The sequence below is a fragment of the Oncorhynchus masou genome, chromosome 10 (assembly GCF_036934945.1).
Source record: "Oncorhynchus masou masou isolate Uvic2021 chromosome 10, UVic_Omas_1.1, whole genome shotgun sequence".
In the NCBI taxonomy this organism is placed as follows: domain Eukaryota; kingdom Metazoa; phylum Chordata; class Actinopteri; order Salmoniformes; family Salmonidae; genus Oncorhynchus; species Oncorhynchus masou.
The window spans coordinates 30,429,909-30,448,763 of NC_088221.1; positions in this window are offsets into that span (position 1 = coordinate 30,429,909).

Here is an 18,855-nt window from a genome sequence, read left to right on the forward strand (position 1 = left end):
CCTGTGCCCAAGAAAGCAAAAGTAACCTGTCTAAATAATTACCACCCCATAATACTCACGTCGGTAGTCTTGAAGTGCTTTGAAAGGCTGGTCATGGCTCACTTCAACACCATCATGCCAGAAACACTAGACCTACTCCAATTCACATACCACCCCAACAGATCCACAGATGACGCAATCTCTATTGCACTCCACACTGCCCTTTTCCACCTGGACAAAAGGAACACCTATGTGAGAATGCTGTTCACTGACTACAGCTCAGTGTTCAACGCCATAGTGCCCACAAAGCTCATCACTAAGCTAAGGACCCTGGGACTAAACACCTCCCTCTGCAACTGGATCCTGGACTTCCTGACAGACCGCCCCAGGTGGTAAGAGTAGACAACAACACATCTGCCATGCTGATCCTCAACACAGGAGCCCCTCAGTGGTGCGTGCTTAGTCCCCTCCTGTACTCCCTGTTCACCCACGACTGTGTGGCCAAGCACGACTCCAACACCATCATTAAGTTTGCTGATGACACAATAGTGGTAGGCCTGATCACCGACAATGATAATAGGGAGGAGGTCAGAGACCTGGTCGTGTGGTGCCAGGACAACAACGTCTCCCTCAATGTGAGCAAGACAAAGGAGCTGATCGTAGACTAATGGAAAAGGGGGCCCCCATTAACATCGACAGCCCTGAAGTGGAACGGGTCCAGAGTTTCAAGTTCCTTGGTGTCCGCGTCACCAACAAACTATCATGGTCCAAACACACCAAGACAGTTTGAACGAGGGCACGACAACACCTTTTCCCCCTCAGGAGACTGAATAGATTTCAGAAAGTTATACAGCTACACCATTGAGAGCATCCTGACCGGTTGCATCACTGCCTCGTATGGCAACTGCTTAGCAACTGACCGTAAGGCGCTACAGACGGTAGTGCGTACGGCCGTGTACATCACTGGGGCCAAGCTTCCTGACACGCCAGTCACCCAAGTCAAAGACTGTTCTCTCTTCTACCGCACGGCAAGCGGTACCGGAGCACCAAGTCTAAGACCAAAAGGCTCCTTAACAGCTTCTATCCCCAAGCCATAAGACTGCTGAACAATTAATCAAATGGCCACACAGACTATTTACATTGACCCCCCCCCAAATGACCTGGACTAACCTGTACCCCCTCACATTGACTCGGTACCGGTACCCCCTGTATATAGCCTCCCTATTGTTATGTAATTTTCTTGCGTTACCTTTTCATTCATTTTTAAAATATTTTAAACTTTAGTTTAGTTAGTGAATATTTTATTAACTCTATTTCTTGAACTGCATTATTGGTTAAGGGCTTGTAAGTAAGCATTTCACGGTAAGGTCTACACCTGTAGTATTCGGCGCATGTGACAAATAAAATTTGATTTGATTTGAGATAACGTCAGTGTAGTCAGCAGTGCTACAATGGGACCCATGGTGCTAATGAGTGGTTGCCTAGCAACTGCATCTAGGGGTGGGCCAGCCAGGGTTTCACAGCAGCACTGTGCCTGGGCAGGGAGGACTTCAGACATAGCTCAACCCACCGATGGATTCCATTCTATTTACTTTACTTTATTTATATACAATTAATAAACGTCTAATAACATTGTTTTATCTATTAAATGTCTGTTACAGCGTATGTAAGATTTCCAGTCATTTCAACCAATGAATTGTGTGTTCTCTGTTCACAGTGTCATTTTGGCTCTTTTTTTATTAATGGTGTTGCACAGCACTGCACATCGTTAAGTCAAATGCATCAGTTCACTTTGCAACAACAGTTTGTCTCCTCTTCCCCACAGTATCTGTAAAATTGTATATTCCTATATTCAGCCAAATTGCAGCGCAACAACCTCCAATAGGAAGAACTCAGCTTTGACACACTTAGATGTGTTGTTGTGTGTTTATTGTGACTATGCAGAAAGTGTGTGTGGTCTACCTTGCTTCTGAATGTGGAGGGCAGTCTCAGCCCAGCCCAAGGACACACGGAAAGCAGAGGACAGGGTTAAAGTAGAGGAGAGCAGCAGACGAGGTGAGGAGATCGGGGGTTAGGAGGGAGGGGAAGAAAGAGGAGAGGGGAGGAGAGGAGGGAGCAAGGAAAGGTAGAGGATAAAAGGCAGCACTGAGAGATGAGAGAGAAAATGAGAAAGAGCTAGAGACATAAAGATAGAGGGAGAGAGAGAGAGACATAAATAGAGAGAGAGAGAGACAGAGAGAAAGAGAGAGAGAGACAGATTGGAGATTTAGGTCCTACATGCCTGCTCCTATTGAGGATCCATGACTATATTGCTTATTCTACTCAGGCGTGTCCCAGCCTACCTCAGCAATGAGGAGCATGCCAATGACTCCTCTCATGTACAGAGAGGTTGAATGTGACCCCTGTGAGTTTAGCTTGTGTGTGAACCATATAAATTCAACATGCTTTGGCGGGAAGTCATCATATCTGTGTCCCAGGGCTCTAATCAATGGGAATGAGGATGGATCTCACAGCGACATACTGTGTTGTTATTGTGCTAGTAGGACACTCTCACCTGGTTTAACAGACTCACATAATAGAGTAGAGTCATTGTGGAAATCATCTCATTGGCAGTCTGAACATTGTTTATGCTTGATGGTATGTTGGCCAACAGAAAGTCAACCCTGGTTTTGGGACAGTTCTATAAGTAGTCAATGGAGTCGTCTTTCACCCTGTAGTTCCCTGTAGCCTTTGTTGTCTCTGATCGATGGCTGTGTCAGACCTTTTATTTACCCGATGACTGCTTGAATCCCATTCTAACCCCTCTAACACTATGGAATGAGGCCAACTCTGGTATGGTACTTTGTCACAGAAAGCAAAATACCTGCAGGACAGGAGGTGTAACCTGTTACAGTGTACACACCCAGACCCATAGACCCCACACGCATGCATGCACCACACACACACGCACGCACACACACACATACACGCAGGAATGTTGACATGCAGAGCTAATAACACACTATACAGTTCAACCCCATCCTTTGTGACAGTAAAACCCTGTCATTGTAAGACATCTCCACCCTCTATAGTACACCATCTATTTCTGCAGTGAAACAGAGAGAATATCTGACCCACTTTCAGACAAGTTTACCTCCAATTTACCCCCTAATTATGCTGCTGTTGCTCCCCCCATTCTACAGACGTCTGTGTATATGTATGCACAGCATATGTACAATGAGTGTACAAAACATTAAGAACACCTTCCTTTTGCCCGCTGAATAGCCTCGGTTTCTCGGGGCATGGACTTTAAAAGGTGTGGAAAGCTGGCCCATGTTGACTCAAATGCTTCCCACAGTTGTGTCAAGTTGGCTATGTGTCCTTTGGGAGGTGGACCATTTTTGATACACATAGAAAACTGTTGAGGATGAAAAACCCAGCAGTGTTGCAGGTCTTGACACAAGCCTTGCACTACCATACCCCGTTTAAAGGCACTTCAATATTTTGTCTTGCCTGTTCATCCTCTGAATGGCACACATACACAATCCATCATCTACACTGATGAAGTGGATTTAACAAGTGTTGATGTTTTTACTACAGGATCAGAGAGGAAGGTAAATAGCAGCTGCTGCTAGCTGAACACAGGCCTGAAACAGGAGAGGAATCCAGGTAATGTCAGGCAGATATGGAGGATATGTGTGTGTGTGTGTGTGTGTGTGTGTGTGTGTGTGTGTGTGTGTGTGTGTGTGTGTGTGTGTGTGTGTGTGTGTGTGTGTGTGTGTGTGTGTGTGTGTGTGTGTGTGTGTGTGTGTGTGTGTGTGTGACAGGATGGTAAAGGGGTGAAGGTGTCAGATGAACAGAAAGCTAGGTCTCTGAGTAGTCACACACACACACACACGCGCGCGCACACACACACACACACACACACACACACACACACACACACACACACACACACACACACACACACACACACACACACACACACACACACACACACACACACACACACACACACACACACACACACACACACACACACACACACTGTCCCTCTCTCCAGGGCTAAATTCTACAGTAATTGCTTGGGGATCATATAATACCCCCAGTGACTCAGATGACATTTTAAATGTCACACACACCTACACAAATGCTATATGATGATCTGAGAGAAACAATGTTTTTTTTCTCCTTCACTTTCCCAATTCCTATCCAGCATTGTAATTGGGAAGGAAGAAAGGCTTTCTCAGCTTCTGCCTGCTGTATTGTTTGAGCTAATCTTCTTCATCATGTCTCTGTGTGCTGCTCTCCCTGCCACTCTCCCCGGACCCTGTATGGTAGGCTACTCTGCTCTTGTGATGAATAAGAGATGACATAAATGCAGCTCCAGCATTTACATGCTGCTGTTCTATTCTGTCTCTCAGTACTCTCGTGTCCTGGGTTCAACCTGCCACACTACCACACTGGCTCTGCATCCCACTATGCCACATTTTTTGTATTAATTAAGTGCATTTTCAGATTTTTTTTCTGAATTGAGAACTGAGTTAACCCCATGGAAGCATTGAAGAGAACGACAGAGAGAGAGGGAGGTAAGGGGAGAAGGAGGAAAGGAACAATGTACATGTGTCAGGTAGGACATAAGCTAGTGACTGTTTTGGTTCTGGTGTGGGCCTATGTTTGAAGTTCTACTCCTCTCTTCATGTACAGTGTTTTCCAAAGGACACAACTTGTCATTATCCCTTTTCATAAGGCACTCAACAATATCCTGAGCTCGACCACCACTTCTAATCACTCTGTACCTGCAGGCACAGCCATCCACTGTGGCAACATCCTTTGATTGAATGTTCATCTAACTTGTGAACTAGAAACCTTTCTGCGACCTTACAAAAAAAACATGAAAACTTCACGTGTCTGAAAACCACATGTATTTTTTTTCCATGTTAAAAACGTATACATGAAAACATGAACATGCGAAAACTCCACACGTGTCACGCCCTGACCTTAGAGATCCTTTTTATTCTCCATGTTTGGTTAGGTCAGGGTGTGACTCTGGTGGGAAAGTCTATGTTTTCTATTTCTTTGTTTTTGGCCGTGTGTGGTTCCCAATCAGAGGCAGCTGTCTATCGTTGTCTCTGATTGAGGATCATATATAAGTTGTCATTTTCCTTTTGGGTTTTGTGGGATCTTGTTTTCTGTTTAGTGTCTGTACCTGACAGCTGTACGTTTTCACTTTGGTTATTTTGTTTGAATGTTTTTTGAAAATAAAATCATGAACACTTTCAACACTTTTTTTTTTTTTTGTAAGGGGCATAGCCAGATATCCGGAGAGAATCCACCGTCTCTCTCCCATTGTCTCTTGGCAGTTACATCTGGGACGCAGGAGGCTAGTAAAGAGAAGGCAAGCAGATGCAGCAGATATTTAGGTCAGAAGTGGAAAGTGGGACAAGTGTTTCCATCAGACCCCCTCCCACCCCTCCCTTGGGTGTCTATCCACTGTGGATTATTCTCTCTCAGGGCCATTAGGGACTTAATAGAACGCTGACAGGCTGATGTACGGGACACATGCACCATGTCCTTTACTAGGACCCGGAATGGGCTTGTCTGGCTACAGGTGATTGACTGGACTAGAGCTAGTGCTGTGACTGGAGATGGACCTGCAACCACAAACACAAAGCTTTCTACATGTACATATGGCAGCTGACAGACAGGACAGTTAGTCCTAGTTAATAGAGGGTTTGCTAGTGAATGTTATTGTTAGGATAGCTGAAGCCGTCCATGATGAGTTGTTGAGGCTGTCTGGGTGACAAAGTGGAACTCGGCTAATCTTAAAAGAGTGCACGTGGACTCATACACAGGCATGCATACACACCCTCCAGTGGCCCCAGACGTTTTGACTGAAGCTCACCTCACACCAGTCACACAGGTATATGAGCGAGGAGAAAAAGGGTAGGAAAAAGATAGGAAACCAGAATATGGGGTAAAGACTAAGAAGGATACAGGAAACAAGGCCTAGGGCAGGTGACAAGGGGGAGAGAGAAAGAGGTGAAAGAGGGATGGGATGTTTAAGAGGGTGATTGAGGTCAGCGTTATAGAGGCCAGCAGGGTAGAGGAGATCAGTGTTCTAGTAGATTCAGTTACTTATTCATTAGTTACTGATTCACTATCTTCCCTCAGTCAGAGGCTGAATCAACAGGTTCCTTCTGTAGCCACAACCAGATGGGCTCGTCTGTCTCTCCCCCTGTCTCTCCCGCTGTCTCTGTCTATGTCTCTCCCTCTCTCTCTCTCTCTGTCTCTGTCTATGTCTCTCCCTCTCTCTCTCTCTGTCTATGTCTATGTCTCTCCCTCTCTCTCTGTCTCTCCCTCAGTCTATGTGTCTCCCTCTCTCTCTGTCTCTCCCTCTGTCTCTGTGTCAACCTTTCCCTCTCTCGCTGTCTCTCCCTCTCCCTATCTCTCTGTCTCTCCCTGTCTATGTGTCAACCTCTCCCTCTCTCTCTGTCTCTCCCTCTGTCTCTGTCTCCCTCTCCCTATGTCTCTGTCTCTCCCTCTGTCTCTGTGTCTCCCTCTCCCTCTCTCTCTGTCTCTCCCTCTGTCTCTGTCTCCTTCTCCCTCTCTCTCTCTCTCTCCCTCTTCTCTGTGTCTCCCTCTCTCTCTGTCTCTCGCTCTGTCTCTGTGTCTCCCTCTCCCTCTCTCTCGCTGTCTCTGTTTCTGTCTCTGTATTTGTCTCTCCCTCCTTCTTTCTCTTTCTCTCTGTCTCTCCCCCTGTCTCCGTATCTCCCTCTGTCTCTGTTTCTGTCTCCCTCTCCCTCTGTCTCTGTCGTTGTCTCTCTCTCACTCTTTCTCTCTCCCCCTTTCTCTCTTTCTCTCTCCCTCTCTCCCTGTCTTTCCCTGTCTCTGTCTCTCCCTCTGTCTCTATCTCCCTCTCCCTATGTCTCTGTCTCTCCCTCTCCCTCTCTCTCTGTCTATGTGTCTCCCTCTGTCTCTGCCTCTCTGTCTTTCTCCCTCTCCCTATGTCTCTGTCTCTCCCTCTCCCTCTGTCTATCTGTCTCCCTCTCCCTCTCTCTCCCTCTGTTTCTGTATTTGTCTCTCCCTCCCACTTCCTCTTCCCCCCCCCCCCTCTCTCTCTCTCTCTCTTTTCACTTATCTGAGTAAATACAGGCTTGTAATGAAACCACAGCGGATCATAAAACACACACACACGTCTGGAAACAATATTTAATAACAGGCGAGAAAACTGCCTCAGCTGCTACTCAGAACAACAGACAGATTTTGAACTGCCACTTAAAGAGATAGAAAGAGAAAGAGAAAGAGAAAGAGGAGGAGAGATGAGGGTGAGAAAAAGTGGTTAGCATCAGTAGCATCTTCATATGTGCAGCAGCAGCAGTATTCCATGTGAGCAGCAACAGGGGCTCAGATACTATAATAACCTAATACAGAGAGCTAGAGAGCGAGAGATAGAGAGCGAGAGATAGAGAGAGAGAGATAGAGATAAAACATACGACATCATAAAATCCATGTACACAAACAACAAGTGTGCGGTTAAAATTGGCAAAAAACACACAAATTTCTTCACACAGGGTCGTGGGGTTAGACAGGGATGCAGCTTAAGCCCCACCCTCTTCAACATATATATCAACGAACTGGCGCGGGCACTAGAAAAGTCTGCAGCACCCGGCCTCACCCTACTACAATCTGAAGTCAAATGTCTGCTGTTTGCTGATGATCTGGAGCTTCTGTCACCAACCAAGGAGGGCCTACAGCAGCACCTAGATCTTATGCACAGATTCTGTCAGACCTGGGCCCTGACAGTAAATCTCAGTAAGCCCAAAATAATGGTGTTCCAAAAAAGGTCCAGTCACCAGGACCACAAATACAAATTCCATCTAGACACTGTTGCCCTAGAGCACACAAAAAACTATACATACCTTGGCCTAAACATCAGCGCCACAGGTAACTTCCACAAAGCTGTGAACGATCTGAGAGACAAGGCAAGAAGGGCATTCTATGCCATCAAAAGGAACATAAATTTCAACATACCAATTAGGATTTAGCTAAAAATACTTGAATCAGTCATAAAGCCCATTGCCCTTTATGGTTGTGAGGTCTGGGGTCCGCTCACCAACCAAGACTTCACAAAATGGGACAAACACCAAATTGAGACTCTGCACGCAGAATTCTGCAAAAATATCATCCGTGTACAACGTAGAGCACCAAATAATGCATGCAGAGCAGAATTAGGCCGATACCCACTAATTATCAAAATCCAGAAAAGAGCTGTTAAGTTCTATAACCACCTAAAAGGAAGCGATTCCCAAACCTTCCACAACAAAGCCATCACCTACAGAGAGATGAACCTGGAGAAGAGTCCCCTAAGCAAACTGGTCCTGGGGCTCTGTTCACAAACACACCCTACAGAGCCCCATGACAGCAGCACAATTAGATCCAACCAAATCATGAGAAAACAAAAAGATAATTACTTGACACATTGGAAAGAATTAACAAAAAAACAGAGCAAACTAGAATGCTATTTGGCCCTACACAGAGAGTACACAGCGGCAGAATACCTGACCACTGTGACTGACCCAAAATTAAGGAAAGCTTTGACTATGTACAGACTCAGCGAGCATAGCCTTGCTATTGAGAACGGCCGCCGTAGGCAGACATGGCTCTCAAGAGAAGACAGGCTATGTGCTCACCGCCCACAAAATGAGGTGGAAACTGAGCTGCACTTCCTAACCTCCTGCCCAATGTGTGACCATATTAGAGAGACATATTTCCCTCAGATTACACAGATCCACAAAGAATTCGAAAACAAATCCAATTTTGAAAAACTCCCATATCTACTGGGTGAAATTCCACAGTGTGCCATCACAACAGCAAGATTTGTGACCTGTTGCCACGAGAAAAGGGCAACCAGTGAAGAACACACACCATTGTAAATACAACCCATATCTATGCTTATTTATTTTATCTTGTGTCCTTTACCATTTGTACATTGTAAAAACACTGTATATATATATAAAATGACATTTGTAATGTCTTTATTGTTTTGAAACTTCTGTATGTGTGATGTCTACTGTTCATTTTTATTGTTTATTTCACTTTATATATTATCTACCTTACTTGCTTTGGCAATGTTAACACATGTTACCCATGCCAACAAAGCCCCTTGAATTGAATTGAGAATTGATAGAGAGAGAGAGATAGAGAGCGAGATATATATATATATATATATATATATATATATATAGAGAGAGAGAGAGAGAGAGAGAGAGAGAGAGAGAGAGAGAGAGAGAGCAAACATAGACTGGGGTCTGAACAGATTGTTCAGTACTTCTGCTCTTTTCTATAACCTGTAAGTAACAGAATATATGGTATATGCTTGGTATGTAGGTTTCTTACTTATGGGAGGCACAAACTGTGATTTGGGGGAGGGAAATGGGCAGGATGTGTATGCAAATTAAATACTGTAGTATTTTCTATTTAAAAAGGCGTAGTATTTTTTTCTGACATTACTGTAGTGTTTACCACAGTGCTTTTTTGCGGATTATACTGTTGTATTTACTACAACATTCTATAATAAGTACTGCACATGACCGAGGAACACGACAGTGTGTAGTATAGTATTTTACAGAATACCACATTTTACTACAGAATTCTATAGTTAGTACAGTAGTATTCTATAGTAAACTGTAGTATTTTTTATGTGTGTGTAGACAGGATCATAATGTGCGCACACACACGCTACCCCATCCCTTCTCTCTGTCCCTCTCTCTACCCCATCCCTTATCTCTGTCCCTCTTTCTACCCCATCTATTATCTCTGTCCACACACACACTCAAATGCTGAAACACATGCACGCAGCATTATATGGAAGGATGAAGCTTGCCATTACTGTGTGCGTTTCTCACCCTGTCTTTCTCCCCCTCTATCCAGGGTGTGTGCCAGTATAAACTGGGAGACTGTCTGCTACTTTGATGTTCCTCCCTTAGTAAGATGAGACATGGCCTCTTTTGTACCTGTATTCACAACCGCATTACTCTCGTTGTTTTCACTGTATCTCCCATCCCTTATCTCTGTCCCTCCCTGTAACCCGCCCTTATCTCTGTCCCTCCCTCTACCCCGCCCTTATCTCTGTCCCTCTCTCTACCCCATCCCTTCTCTCTGTCCCTCCCTGTACCCCGCCTTCTCTCTGTCGCTCTCTCTACCCCACCCCTTCTCTCTGTCCATCCCTGTACCCCGCCCTTATCTCTGTCCCTCCCTGTACCCCGCCCTTATCTCTGTCCCTCCCTATACCCCTCCCTTATCTCTGTCCTTCCCTGTAACCCGCCCTTATCTCTGTCCCTCCCTCTACCCGCCCTTATCTCTGTCCCTCTCTCTACCCCATCCTTTCTCTCTGTCCCTCCCTGTACCCGCCTTCTCTCTGTCCCTCTCTCTACCCCATCCCTTATCTCTGTCCCTCTCTCTACCCCATCCCTTCTCTCTGTCCCTCCCTGTACCCCGCCCTTATCTCTGTCCCTCCCTCTACCCCGCCCTTATCTCTGTCCCTCTCTCTACCCCATCCCTTCTCTCTGTCCCTCCCTGCACCCCGCCCTTATCTCTGTCCCTCCCTCTACCCCGCCCTTATCTCTGTCCCTCTCTCTACCCCATCCCTTCTCTCTGTCCCTCCCTGTAACCCACCCTTATCTCTGTCCCTCTCTCTACCCCATTCCTTCTCTCTGCCCCTCCCTGTACCCCACCCTTATCTCTGTCCCTCCCTGTACCACGCCCTTATCTCTGTCCCTCCCTATACCCCGCCCTTATCTCTGTCCCTCTCTCTACCCCATCCCTTCTCTCTGTCCCTCCCTGTACCACGCATTATCTCTGTCCCTCTCTCTACCCCATCCCATCCCTTATCTCTGTCCCTCTCTCTACCCCATCCCTTATCTCTGTCCCTCTCTCTACCCCATCCCATCCCTTCTCTCTGTCCCTCTCTCTAACCCATCCCTTATCTCTGTCCCTCTTTCTACCCCATCCCTTCTCTCTGTCCCTCCCTGTACCCCGCCTTATCTCTGTCCCCCTCTCTACCCCATCCCATCCCTTATCTCTGTCCCTCTCTCTACCCCATCCCTTATCTCTGTCCCTCTTTCTACCCCATCCATTATCTCTGTCCACACACACACACTCAAATGCTGAAACACATGCACGCAGCATTATATGGAAGGATGAAGCTTGCCATTACTGTGTGCGTTTCTCACCCTGTCTTTCTCCCCCTCTATCCAGGGTGTGTGCCAGTATAAACTGGGAGACTGTCTGCTACTTTGATGTTCCTCCCTCAGTAAGATGAGACATGGCCTCTTTTGTACCTGTATTCACAACCGCATTACTCTCGTTGTTTTCACTGTATCTCCCATCCCTTATCTCTGTCCCTCCCTGTAACCCGCCCTTATCTCTGTCCCTCCCTCTACCCCGCCCTTATCTCTGTCCCTCTCTCTACCCCATCCCTTCTCTCTGTCCCTCCCTGTACCCCGCCTTCTCTCTGTCGCTCTCTCTACCCCACCCCTTCTCTCTGTCCATCCCTGTACCCCATCCCTTATCTCTGTCCCTCCCTGTACCCCGCCCTTATCTCTGTCCCTCCCTATACCCCTCCCTTATCTCTGTCTTTCCCTGTAACCCGCCCTTATCTCTGTCCCTCCCTCTACCCGCCCTTATCTCTGTCCCTCTCTCTACCCCATCCTTTCTCTCTGTCCCTCCCTGTATCTGTCCCTCTCTCTACCCCATCCCTTATCTCTGTCCCTCTCTCTACCCCATCCCTTCTCTCTGTCCCTCCCTGTACCATGGCCCTTATCTCTGTCCCTCCCTCTACCCCGCCCTTATCTCTGTCCCTCTCTCTACCCCATCCCTTCTCTCTGTCCCTCCCTGCACCCGCCCTTATCTCTGTCCCTCCCTCTACCCCGCCCTTATCTCTGTCCCTCTCTCTACCCCATCCCTTCTCTCTGTCCCTCCCTGTAACCCACCCTTATCTCTGTCCCTCTCTCTACCCCATTCCTTCTCTCTGTCCCTCCCTGTACCCCGCCTTCTCTCTGTCCCTCTCTCTACCCCATCCCTTATCTCTGTCCCTCTCTCTACCCCATCCCTTCTCTCTGTCCCTCCCTGTACCCCGCCCTTATCTCTGTCCCTCCCTCTACCCCGCCCTTATCTCTGTCCCTCTCTCTACCCCATCCCTTCTCTCTGTCCCTCCCTGCACCCCGCCCTTATCTCTGTCCCTCCCTCTACCCCGCCCTTATCTCTGTCCCTCTCTCTACCCCATCCCTTCTCTCTGTCCCTCCCTGTAACCCACCCTTATCTCTGTCCCTCTCTCTACCCCATTCCTTCTCTCTGTCCCTCCCTGTACCCCGCCCTTATCTCTGTCCCTCCCTGTACCACGCCCTTATCTCTGTCCCTCCCTATACCCCGCCCTTATCTCTGTCCCTCTCTCTACCCCATCCCTTCTCTCTGTCCCTCCCTGTACCACGCATTATCTCTGTCCCTCTCTCTACCCCATCCCATCCCTTATCTCTGTCCCTTTCTCTACCCCATCCCTTATCTCTGTCCCTCTCTCTACCCCATCCCATCCCTTCTCTCTGTCCCTCTCTCTAACCCATCCCTTATCTCTGTCCCTCTCTACCCCATCCCTTCTCTCTGTCCCTCCCTGTACCCCGCCTTATCTCTGTCCCTCTCTCTACCCCATCCCATCCCTTATCTCTGTCCCTCTCTCTACCCCATCCCTTATCTCTGTCCCTCTCTCTACCCCATCCCATCCCTTCTCTCTGTCCCTCTCTCTACCCCATCCCTTATCTCTGTCCCTCTCTCTACCCCATCCCTTATCTCTGTCCCTCTCTCTACCCCATCCCATCCCTTCTCTCTGTCCCTCTCTCTACCCTATCCCTTATCTCTGTCCCTCTTTCTACCCCATCCCTTATCTCTGTCCCTCTCTCTACCCCATCCCATCCCTTCTCTCTGTCCCTCTTTCTACCCCATCCCTTCTCTCTGTCCCTCTCTCTACCCCATCCCTTCTCTCTGTCCCTCTTTCTACCCCATCCCTTCTCTCTGTCCCTCTCTCTACCCCATCCCATCCCTTCTCTCTGTCCCTCTCTCTACCCCATCCCATCCCTTCTCTCTGTTCCTCCCTGTACCCCGCCCCCTTATCGTTGTCCCTCCCTCTACCCCGCCCCTTCTCTCTGTCCATCTCTCTCTACCCCGCCCCCTTCTCTCTGTCCCTCACTCTACCCCGCCCCCTTTTCTCCTGTAGTAGTATCCAACCACTGAGTTCAGTTTAACATTCCTTTTCTTAACAATAATAACACTTTTATTGTATCAAATATGCTTCATTGGCATGACAGGTAAAGGAACAAGCTTTGAATGAGATATTACAGTGCCCTCCTGTGTTAATGGATGGTTTAAACGGCCTGGTCTCGTTTTAATGACCTTATGAATATGTAACAGCTCAACACAGTCCTCCCTCCCCTCTCTTGCAGTCTGCAACATCATTAATTCTGCAACGGTATCCTGTCACACTGTGTGTGTGTGTGTGTGTGTGTGTGTGTGTGTGTGTGTGTGTGTGTGTGTGTGTGTGTGTGTGTGTGTGTGTGTGTGTGTGTGTGTGTGTGTGTGTGTGTGTAAATCTGAGTGAATCTCTATGTATGCATGTGTGCGCCTGGAGGTGTGTGACCATGTCTGAGTTTGTCACCGTGTGTGTGTTTTCAAAGACCCTGCTCATCATTCTGCAGCCATGAGGCACACTAACCCACCATGATCAGATACCTAGATTTGCTCAGAGACACATCAGACAGGCAGCCTCTCTACCAGACAGAAATAGCAGCAATAACAAACCTAGCATCAGATTGGAGAAATAGAATTACAATCCGTCCCTGTGTGTGTCGGAGTGTTTTAGGTAAACAGACTGGTAAATGACTTCCCTCCGTGGCCCTGCCCTGCTGTAAAATGCTGAGGCCTGTTCAAAGGCAGCTGGATCTCTTACAAGCAGCCAAGGTCAACACACACACACCAGGCAGGTTTCCAGCCTTGGTGAATGACCCGCTGTCCCTCTGTTACCTGTCAACCCACAGCAAGGAAACTGGGTCGAGCTCTGACAGGCTAAACACACACACATTCACACTTGTCTTGCACGCGTGAGGTGCAGACATTCATCATGTTTTGTGTGTAGTGGGTGATGTCCATCCAATGAAGTTGTCATGGAGAGATGATGTGTTTATTTCAAAATTATACCATTTATTTATTTCATCTTTTATGGCTGAATGGAGCACACACTCTGAACCCTAATGCCATCTGTGTGTTGTCGCACATGAGGTCAAGGTGAGATGGATTGTCACGACTATGGTCAGGCTGTGACATGGATACTGGATACTCTCATGGTTTCTCACTCTGTCTCCAAGCAGACAGTCCAGAGACTGTGACGGCTTAGGGGTTTCAAAATAGGACACACAAAGGGAAGCTGATTCCAAAGATATCCCTTATTAACCCTGCATTCAAGGATTCTCAGTAACACGGAGACTGAACCAAGGCTTAACTTCCTCACTTCTCAGACTGTTTTAAAAACACACACCATCTTGTCTACTGGACCAGTTGTCACGCCCTGGCCTTAGTATTCTGTGTTTTCGGTATTATTTTGGTTAGGCCAGGGTGTGACATGGGGATTTATGTGGTTTGTTTTGTCTGGGGTTGTTTGTAGTTATGGGATTGTGGTTAGAGTAGTACTCTAGGTAAGTCTATGGTTGCCGAGAGTGGTTCTCAATCAGAGGCAGGTGTTTATCGTTGTCTCTGATTGGGAACCATATTTAGGCAGCCATATTCTTTAGGTCTTTTGTGGGTGAATGTTCCTGTCTTTGTGTTTGTTTCACCAGAGAGGACTGTTTCGATTTTTCACATTTATTGTTTTGTATTATGTTCATGTTTGAGTTTTTTCTTTATTAAAGAACATGAACACCAACTACGCCGCATTTTGGTCCGATCCTTACTACACCTCCTCTTCAGAGGAGGAGGAAGAAGAGAACTGTTACACCAGTCGACCAGATCTTTCATGCCGGAGAGCCCTAGACATAAGTTGCCTGTAGATGCAGATCTAGGATCAGCCTACCTTCCCTGAATCAAGTCTAACATAAACACAGAACTGACTTAGACCCTCTCAACACTGCGCCTTCTGTCTGAAACATTTCGGAAACAATATTACATCGTGACGATGTCATGAGATGGTTAGGATGGTTGTGATCACGGGCTGGCTCATACCAGATTCTGTCACTCTCACTCTAGATGTGTGTGTGTGTTTGAAATGTTTGAACTGGCCATTCCTCATTGGGGTGTGAGAGGGGAACCATACATGGTGCACCAATGTTTGTAAATGGGACATGACAAAGGTATGTGACACTCCCCTCACCACTCCTGCCTGCCAGCTCCTGGAATGGCATACATGGGACGGCACGGGGCGGCAGGTAGCCTAGTGGTTAGACCGTTGGGCCAGTAACCAAAAGGTGACAAGGTAAAAATCATTCGTTCTGCCTCTGAACAAGGTAGTTAACCCACTGTTCCCCAGTAGGCCGTCATTGTAAATAAGAATTTGTTCTTAACTGACTTGCCTAGTTAAAAATAATTATTTTTAAACATGATAGGGCTGTGATGTATAGTGTTTCCACATGAACAGTAGTTGAATGTACTGCAATATGAATGGCCAGGTAATGTTCACCAAGGACTGATATGGCTGCAGGGAGAGACAGGGTGAGCTGTCTCTGCTGGTTTCCATCTGAAGGAATCCTATCTGCTATAACTGCTAATGGACTGTTGTATCAGGCGGAACCAGAACAGAACACACACAGCCACCTGTGGATTTGATTGTAATTGTATGTGAGCTGGAAGAGTGCTCAGAACATTGTCTTCTCTGCTCAGTCATCTGAGAGGTTTTTCACACAGTCCTCTCTTTCAGACACAACAATACTAACCCTATTACCCATAACCTAACACTCTGACAACCAGACTTACAGGAATTCAAGTATATATTTACCTGAACACACATGTAGCATGTATGCACCATTCCATATCAGGATTACCATTCTCAAAAAACAATCAACAAATATTATTTGAGAGTTTGTTACTAGTTTCTCTTTCTGGGAGTGACAATTGAGTCAAGAGTTGTCAGGAAGGTGATGCCACTCACATTGATAGACAACCAGTTGACAACAAGCTACAAACACACAAACATGTTTTCCTGCTAATTATCCTCCTGAGGTAAAACAGACATACAGGGTGTATCTCCTCTGTAGTTGTACACTACAGGTCAAACGTTTTAGAACACCTACTCATTCAAGGGTTTTTCTTTATTTGGACTATTTTCTACATTGTAGAATAATAGTGAAGACATCAAAACTATGAAGTAACACATATGGAATCATGTTGTAACAAAAAAAAGTGTTAAAAATCCCACATATACTGAGCGCTTGTTGGCTGCTTTCCCTTCACTCTGCGGTCCGACTCATCCCAAACTATCTCAATTTGGTTGAGGTCGGGGGATTGTGGAGGCCAGGTAAACTAATGCAGCACTCCATCACTCTTCTTCTTGGTTAAATAGCCCTTACACCGCCTGGAGGTGTTGTCAGGACCCGGTTACGAACCCGGGTCTCCGGAGTGAGAAACAGTCACTTAATCAACTGAGCCACGAATAGTCAGCAGAACCCAGAAGATGAGGCAGACACAGCAGTACTTGAGACGGTGTATTTAATAAAGTAAAAAGTGAAGTCCTTCAGGAAAACATGTAACTCCACAACCTCAAAAGGAATTCCACAAGAACAAGGTAATCCACAAGGTAATCCTCCAAGACAAAAAGGTAAATCCACAAGGTGGTAGGTAAAGCATAAAAAGCCTCAAAAGATACTCAAAAATAAATAAACAAGAACAAAAAACAGAATTCCACAAGAGCGTCCACCGGGATCAACAAGAGTACACAGAATACTAGGGCTGGGTGCTAACATACAAACACAGAGCAAAGAACTGAGGGAAACTAAGGGTTTAAATACAATCAGGGAAAACGAGGCACAGGTGCAAATAATAATGGGGATCAAGGGAAAGCAAAAGGTCAAAAAGCACAATGGGGGCATCTAGTGACCAAAAACCGGAACAACCCTTGCCCCTGGGGGCAAGTGCCCGGAAACAGGTCGATGGGGCAATCATAAGGTCTATGGGGTGGTAGCATGGTGGCCCTCTGTTTGCTAAACACCAGTTTGAGGTCATGGTAACACTCGGGAACTCGGGTCAGGTCGATGGATTCTAAAGACTCGGGAGTAGAACTCGGGAATTCGGGAAAATACAAGTAGCTTGGCACGTAGGACCCCACTGCTTGATAGTGCCCACAGACCAGTCAATGTGAGGGTTATGGCTGAGAAGCCAGGGGTATCCAAGGACGAGAGGGAACTCGGAACAGGAGATCAAATGAAAGTTCATCAATTCCTGGTGTTGTGAAACTGAAAGTCGCAAGGAGGTAGTGACATGAGTGACAAGTCCAGATCCCAAAGGGCTTCCATCCAATGTAGTAACCCTCATGGGGTCACTTAGAGGTTCAGAGGGAACGCCATTCTCCTTCGCCCAGACACCATCCATGAAGTTACCTGCGGCTCCAGAGTCTACCAAGGCTTGAAGGTGAAGCTTGTGGTTGTCCCAGCAAAGGGTGACTGGAATGAGCAGACGGGAGTTGGACGGATGGGAGGAGGTTATGTTTCCCGTTACAGTTCCCCCGGTCTGTACGGGACAGAGCGTTTCCCTGGAGCCCGGGACACGTGGAACGGAAATGGCCCGGTTTGCCGCAATATAGACAGCGTCGCTCCCTCATCCGGCGGTCTCTCTCAGCCTGGGAGATGCGTCCAATCTGCATGGGTTCCGGTGGAGCCAGCGAGGATAAAGGTGGGAACTCGGAGCTGGGACTGATAGGGGCTAGAGGTCTACGGTTGGGTTCTCTCTCTCTCAGACGCTGGTCAATGCGTGAGGCCAACTTGATCAGGGACTCGAGATTGTCCGGTGGTTCTCGAGTGGCCAGTTCATCTTGGATAGTGTCGGAAAGGCCTTTCAGAAAGCACACCGTGAGCGCCTCGTTGTTCCAGCCACTCGCTGCTGCCACCGTGCGGAACTGGATGGCATAGTCCGTCACGCTGCGCCGACCTTGGTGGAGAGTCAGGAGCTGTTTGGCTGAGTCAGAACCACTGCTTGGGCCTTGAAACACTCGTTTGAATTCCTCAGCAAAGGCAGAGTAGCTGGCACAGCAGGAACTATGGGCATCCCACACAGCAGTAGCCCAGGCCAGGGCTTTTTCCGACAGCAGGGTGATGATATATGCGATCTTAGACCGGTCGGTGGGAAACGACGAGGGTTGCAGCTCGAAGGAGAGAGAACATTGGGTGAGAAACCCTTTACAAGCACTTGGATCACCTGAGAACCGTTGGGGAGGTGGAAGACGAGGTTCAGCCAGGGGGTTAACTGCCATGGGTACGTGAATCTGAGGTACTGGGACGGGAACTGTTGCCGGGGTAAGTCAATCAGATATCTGCTTTATGGAAGTCAGCATCTCCGACAGAAGATGAGAATGTCTAGCCATTACGGCCTCTTGCTGAACCAGGGCGGCTTCGTGGCGTTGGACAGTCTCCTGGTGGTGGGATAGCATGGCAACAAGGTCCTGGGAACTGGCTGCCTCTGGGTTCATTTTTGGGCTCTGTGTTTCTGTCAGGACCCGGTTACGAACCCGGGTCTCCGGAGTGAGAAACAGTCACTTTAACCAACTGAGCCACGAATAGTCAGCAGAACCCAGAAGATGAGGCAGACACAGCAGTACTTGAGACGGTGTATTTAATAAAGTAAAAGTGAAGTCCTTCAGGAAAACATGTAACT